At 36.4% G+C, this 7,728-nt stretch overlaps 1 protein-coding gene across 1 annotated transcript in view; it reads right to left on the minus strand.

Annotated features, from left to right (window-relative positions):
* LOC129268184 (apoptotic protease-activating factor 1-like) overlaps window positions 1–1,694 on the minus strand; it is a 51,821-nt gene extending 50,127 nt beyond the window's left edge. Inside the window, exon 1 of the mRNA XM_064104838.1 lies at window positions 1,607–1,694. The gene's annotated coding sequence lies outside the window, so the exon portion shown is untranslated. The remainder of the gene's footprint in view (window positions 1–1,606) is intronic.
* Between the last annotated feature and the right edge of the window lie 6,034 nt (window positions 1,695–7,728).

Below are 7,728 nucleotides of genomic sequence, written 5' to 3' on the forward strand. Positions count from 1 at the left end.
CTCGCAGACCCTTTACTGACTAAATAAACCGATGTCTATGGACAATTACACGCACAAGATCTCGCTCGAAATTTGACGGAATAAAGCCATATTTTGGTATGTATTTCCACTTCCCCATCATATATGTTCGATATTAGGGCTAGATATATTATTCTGAACCTTCTGCATGTTTTTATTTTCAATTTTAGTGGGGGGTGCACATGGAACTCTTACCAGGACCACTCTAGGCGACACCCCAATACTTACCCGTGCTAATAAACTGGGACTCCACTCACGCGCGTTTGGGCCTCCCTAGCTTAGAACTAAGCACTAATATCACCTTAAAAACTAAATCTACAAGGTATGTATAATCTATTTATAAATTTAATAATGTTTAATCGGTACTCACCGGTTCTTTTGTTGCATTTTCAGACCATTTCTCACAATTCTTCGTAAATATTTGCGGCAAATTTTGTCGCCATAGACAGCTTAGCGTCCATCTTTATTGATAAATGGAGCGCCCTTTACGATAGTTGTTAATGCCGCGGAGAAATCGTTAGGCATTTTGGCCTGTGTTCAAGGCGTTCTTTCTGTTTTATTTTTATATTGAAGATTGTGCATTTGTTGAATAGCGCCGTCTACGTCAGGTATGAGATCGAGTGTATAAATACACTCTTCCAAAATAATTATGATTCCGACCTGGCGCTGTTTAACTTCAATCTCTTTCACCTAAATTAGCGATGAATGCTAGCATTATAAAATATATATTATTAACGTCTGACGAAAAGAATAACCAACCGATCAGCTGACGAGAACGCGAATCACGTGATCTTCATATCAGCTTCGATCGCGAGTCAGAAGAGAGGAGCAGTTGCCCAGAAAATCAGGAAAAAGCCGTGAAAATGTAAGTTCCCCTTCATTTCTTTCAATTTTTTTTATTGCTAACAATGTATTCAATTAGTGAGATCGAAATGTAATGATTAGACAGTACGATAGCTTGTAGTTTTGATAAAATACAAAAATAATCATCTTCACAAAGATTTCTGACACAAAATACTACTGATGTCGCCTATGAGGTCCATACATGTAATGTTGGACCTCATTGGTACTAGGAGTGACCAGGACCTCCCTCATCATCATCATGTCATGTCAGACTCAGAGACAGAGTCAGACACATGATCAATGTAAAAAACGGGCCGAGAAAATGTCTCCTTGTTTTTCAAAAAAATAGTAAGATAGCAAATAGTAAGGACCTCCCTCATCACTGCTCTCAAAAAACCCGGACGATCTACTACTAATACTATCTTTTTTTACTTGGCCTTATCCATGTTATCAGACCAGGCAATCCATATGTCCGCGGCGGTGTGGGTGTGCCAGTCAGCAATCATTCTCTCCCTGCGGGCGGGTCAGGCGTCGAAGTTTGACGAGTTACGATAGCAGACGCGAACCCCGCAGACGCGACGCTTCAGTTGGGAAGCAGAAACTAGCCGTATGCTACGCAAAGCCAAAGCAAGGCAAATCATTGAAGGTCATGCTCAGAAATCTCATATTTTATTAAATTACACTTCAAATAATCAAACCTCTTACGAATTCTTAATATGAAAAGTTTTTAATCTGGCAATCTTACCTCTTAAGCAGTTAAGTGACGTCAAACTTAAGCTCTCCTCTTGCTTGTCAAATCTTGTTTTGTTTTGCTCGCTCGATCGCTAGACTATGGTGTCTTAAAAATGAGAAATTAGAGGAAACTTACGGTTCTTGCACTGGAATGGATAGAATATTTAGATATATACACAGGTGTTGTTAATTTCAGTGATTCATTAAGTGCACTTTTATCTTTACAGAATCGGAAAGACGATCCTATTATCACAGAAATTCTAACTATTAGTACAAGACTCAAATATAAAGGTATAGAGATATACCTGGAGTGGATCCCTGGTCACTGTGGAATAAAAGGAAATGAAATATAGCAGACTCCTGCGCAAAAAAAGCTTTATCAAACAAAATAGAAATTCATAATCAAATAACATTATCAGAAATTATGCAACTTATTTCAAAAAGTTGTAAGATAATTTGGCAAGAAAGATGGAATAAAACTAACTCAGCACTGAAAGAACTGCAACCATCAGTGCTATCCACATATAAATGTAATCTAGGGAGACAGGAAACTGTACTCCATCGTCTCCGTTTTGGAGTCGCTGGTCTTAACCAAGATCTACTAAGATTAGGGATCCATCAAACAGGGTTTTGTGATAGATGTCCTGAGGTAGAAACTGTCAGACATTATCTTTTACATTGTCCAAAATATACAATTGAACGATCAATGCTCCTTGCAGAATTGAATGAATCACAGCCTCGACAAATAATGGAGTATTTAAAAAAAGATGATCCAGGGATACAGAAAGCATTTTTACGTTTCGTTTCAAGAACGAAACGTTTTAGTAAGGAGTGATATGTGCTATTATTATATTGTATTGTTTATAAGAAATAGGAAAGGATATGCTCGTATATAAAGTTTTATGTGAAAAAAAAAAAAATATATATATATATATATATACATACATACATAATATGTATATATAATATGTTCTGCACTTTTAACTAACCGAGCCCACAAGTGTTTTCGCCTTGTTGTTGTTGTTGTTGTTATTGTAAAAAAAAAATATATATATATTAATGTTTAACCCATCTGTAAGCACAGGTACACTAGCGCCCCCTCGTCTATGCATGGGTGACCTAGGCATTTTTATGTCCGAAAAATCGGCACAATGTACCGTGCTGACCGGTATGATTGCATCTTAGAAAGGGCAGGGCAAGCCACTGAACTAGATACCTCTAGTTCAGTGGGGCAAGCGCAACTAGTTGGAACTGGACTGAAGATAGCGGTTTGTTTTTGGTGAAGATTTGTTTATATGCCATTTTGACAATAGTTAAGACAAACTTTTGTAGACCGGTATACTATATTCATCATTTTTATAATAGAAGGATGCACAATAAAAATATTTCATAAATGTATACATCATATTGGTAATAATATGAGAAGTGAGATTTTATAGATAAAGTCAATGGCGACAATAGTCAAATATGACTAATTGCCACTCAAACCAACATAAGAAGAAGAAGAAGGTAATTTCACAAATTCAAAGGGGATGTCTCATCAGTCTAACCTAGCCAGGAATAACCGTCGTTTCTGGGGATTTATTCAACAATTTCTGACATTTTACTATCATCCCCATTCATGTATTGGTGAGTGGAGCCAACGTAGTTCAGCGGAACAACCAGAATACAGAGACTGAAGCTTTTGGTCTAAGTCTATAACCAGAAAATCGTTCCAAGAAATTTCGAAATGATGGAAAAATTGACGCAAATTTGTGAGAAAAACAAAAAAATCACGAAATGGGTGGAAAACTCGGCCCGCGGTCCGAGACCCCGTCTCGGTCCCCCATCAAAATAACAAACAAGTCTATTCTAGCTGTTGTTATTATACATTGTCGTTTATTCTTCATTAAGTTTCATGATTATTTAACAATGATATATATTTCTATTATATTTTGCTTCATTAGAAATACCTCCAAAAATATCCACAGAATTGTTGCATGCATTGTGCACGCTGCCTAGTTTTTTTTTCTCAAGAGAACTGGTATACTTTTTATTAAAAATAATCCAGTTACAAGTTCAATCTAAAATCAATTTCGAAGTAATTCATCACACATAATTACATTCGAGAGTCAACCAAGGGGCCTAAAAAGAAATCTATCAACATAAATTATATTTGTTTTCTAGACAATTCCAATACCTGTGAAACGGAAGGGAAAATGGAGAGCAAAAAAACAAATAGGTGGGTCCTGTATATACCTCTACCGTCTTAATTACTCAGTTTAAGAAAAGTTGTTTTACCACCCCGTAACAAAATACCCGCTTTCTTTCTTTCTTTGGCTTTCTTTCTTTAATTCTTTCTTATGCTTATGTATATTGAATTAGGGTTAGGATCCCTAACTCTACAGACGAAATTCATCCACCCCCCCCCCCCCTCCTCCCCACGCGCAACATTTTTCCTGATATTAATCTGCCGCACAATTATTTTCTTTTAAGAACATCAGAATCCTATATAAGAGTCTTTGAACAAAAGTTAACTAAGGCGAACTTTTTATATTACGCATAAATTGGGGTTACAATAGGGTTTTATGTTAGGATTAGGTTAAGGGTAGGGTATAGTGCAAACCTCGGGTTTAAGTTGGTCATTCGATTAGTGCGTGGAATTTGGAGCGGAGCAATTGTCGCCAGAGCAAATGTCATGGAACCAATCTGGAGAGATTGAAGAGCGCCCTCATTTTCAACTACTACTACAATAAAAATCAGAAAAGTACCAGTGGGAAGAGGAAAATATTTGTCTCTTGGATACATTGCCGTGGCCGATTGGTCTACGGGCGCCTGCAAATATCAAAATGTCCGGGGTTTGATCCGGCCGCGATACCTATGCCCGTGAGCATGGCATTTGATCGACAATGCCCTTTTATCCTGTATTCAAATATTGTGCTTTATGCATTCTTGGTAACTAGGTGTGCACTTGTTTTTTTATTTTTTTATTCTCCCTTCTCATCTTTGCGTATATTGTTAAAGCCATTGGAAACCAAATTTCTGTGTATGCGTACATTGACCAACAAAAGAATTTTGAATCTTTTGAGATGAATGCAATAGAATTAACATCTTTTTAAATATAAAATATAAGATTTCTGTTAATTTGTTTTTGCGATGAACACCATTACGTACATAATATGGTCGCATACTGGCATCTAATTCGTTTTAATGAAGGCAATAAATGCATTAAAGTAATACGCATCATCTCTAATTTATAAGAAAATCTTTCCCATAAGGGCTGACAACATTTGTGACATCAAAAGCTATAGTCATGAAGCATGAATTTAGATTTTTTTTAATTCAAATTTCACAATGGTTCATGAATGAATGTCTCGAATTCATTACATATCTGATATCACCATTACTTTATCTACATAGGCCTAATGCACAGATGTAGTATTTACATCATGTAAACATATAGGATACACAACATAAATTTTTTTTAAAATTTGAACTCATGTCATCTTACCTCACGCAGCAACCGATTCACATTCGTACATGCGGTTTATGAAACATTTTTTTCTTTATTCAATTCAAATAAACATTTATTTTCTTCCTTTTCACACATTTCTACATTTCGTTAACATAAATTCATACAAAAATCAGTTTGCTATGAAGAGTATAAAACTGTACATGTTATGTTTATAGAAGGCGTAAGACCTTAAAAGCAAATGCTTATGGAGGGATACGCATGTATATTAGATAAATTTTGATCGAAGTGGACGATTCTATTTCTGTACGTGCAAAAAGACTGTATGTCATATCACATTGTAATACAACCCGGCCCAGGACATTTTCATAGAAAGGGGGAGGGGACACCTATAAACATTTTGTCGAACTGGCAACGCGGGAACCAGAACCAATATCCCTTTCATGTTCTTCTTTCTTCTCTCTTCCTCCAGCCCCTCGTATGTTCTCTTGCTGCAATTTCTTGTAAAATCATGGGGGGGGGGTCAGTTTCTCACTGAAGCGCCATCAAATCAATCCCCACTCACACATTATATAGGACCTATTTTCTGCTTTTTTCGAAACCAGTTTTGAATTTGAACTCATAACCTTACTTTACGTCCTCCCCAAATGAACATAATACAAATGCAATATGGTAGGCCTATCCGTACACTCAAGAAATCAGACATGGAATAAATTATCCATCTAAATTAAAGCATAGAGAAATCCGAAATCAAAGACAATTGTTTAACAAAACTGGTGAAATATAAGTTCATGTTGCATTATACACTGCAAAACATATTTGGGTAAAAATTTTAACCAGCACGAGGGTAATTATGTGTCCAACTAATCTGGGGCAGTATTTTACCCAATGCGGGAAGCAATCGAGTAAGGTTAAGAATGGGCACAATTTTCATCACACTGGATAAATGAAAATACCCCCCCAAAATGCTCAATGTTTATGGTTGGACACATAATTACCCTCATGGAGCATTTTACCCAATATGCTTTAGAGTGTAGAAACAAAGCTTGTTGAGTCTGCAGGATTTAGACTAGCCGTCAGATTAATGGCATGCAGATGGGGGGGGGGGGGGCATGGGGCCATAGACCCCCCCCAAAAAAAAAAAATCACGACTAAGAAAAAAAAGGGGGGGGGGGAAACAAAGTGAAAGTGAAAGCAAAAGGGTAAAAATTATATCATTTTATATATATTATGCCAATTTAAAAAATTAGTGCTTTGTTTTGAAAATATGAAAACAAAATCACTCGCTTGCTTCACTCGCTCGCAGCTATTTAGGATTTTCTCCCAAATATGCCATGTCTGACCCCTCAAGATTTTTGGCTCAGATTGCACCTTTACCTTTACAAGAATTGGATCATTGTAAAAGAAATCACTTTTCAAGAAAACTAGTTGATCATTTCGTTTGTTTTCCCCGTCTGCAAAGCGTATGTGTCAAACAGACATGTTTGCACCCAGTTTCGAAATACTTTGTAAAACACTACAGCGTCTGCATTACGCGGGGCAAGGGTTACGGCCAAGTATGGTTGCTTACTTTCTTTAACAAACAGATGATGAAAGAAAATAAAAAGAAATGTGGGGGAAAGGTAGCGATGGAAGAGAAGAAAGTTAGAGCTAGCATATAGGGCCTTTGGGAAACATTAGATGTAACTCAGGCCTACGTGCTTCAGGGTAGGGAGGAGCATTTCAGGATAATTTGATAAAAGGATGGGGTGGGGCAAGCAAGACAACATAAAGATGATGAATGATTATGGATATAGAGTTACAGACTGGCACAGATCTATCTTTATAGTTATATTCTTCGAATTTCTTACTTGTTTTCCATGTTCTCCTCATTATTCATTTTGATTTCACTACTGTCTAGAAAAAAATATTGGGGTGTTAGTCGCCCCCTGTGTACCCCTCCCTATACCGCCCCTGCCTACAGTACAGTCATTTTCTCACCGAAAAATTAAATGTTTACTCACCCCTTTTCAAAATCACCTTGGAGGTGCCCCCTTTTGAAATATTGACTTTCAAACATGATGCTTTGCTAGCTATAACTATAAATCGAAGTCCAGTGTTTGAGTATTATCGTTTTCATGGCTAACGCGAGAGTGAACTGAAATTGTCTTCTTCGTGGAGTTATTCAGAAGGTAATAATGCTTCATTTAATTTTATTCGATATAGATCCGTTCTTTGAACATTTTTTTATTCCTTTAAATTAATTTTATTAAATTTTGTTAGTACAGTTAGCAGGCTTACCACATGGAATACATTTTGTGTAATAACTGTAACATAAAAATAAAGTTCTCAAGATCTAAAGTGCGCTCCCAGGGCCAAGATGAATTGGGGAAAGTGGATTTTTGGAAGATTTATGTTTCGAACAATATGGATTTTAATATTCAAGTGAATAATTCTCCACAAGGAGAAAAAAAAATAACAAAGCACAGTTGAGCATCCCATGGTATATTCAGATGTGGTTGACAGTGGTTGACTGTGAACACAATTATAATATGTGATTATGTTCCTGAATGAGGAAAATACGTATCTTTTAACGTTCAACACATTAAACACTGTAAACACACTGTTTAATTGTTTAAGCATGTGATTTAACAACTGCTGTTTAAACTTTTTAAACAAATTGTTTAAAAAGTTTATACAACTTG

The sequence above is a fragment of the Lytechinus pictus genome, chromosome 9 (genome assembly GCF_037042905.1).
Source record: "Lytechinus pictus isolate F3 Inbred chromosome 9, Lp3.0, whole genome shotgun sequence".
Classification (NCBI taxonomy): Eukaryota; Metazoa; Echinodermata; class Echinoidea; order Temnopleuroida; family Toxopneustidae; genus Lytechinus; species Lytechinus pictus.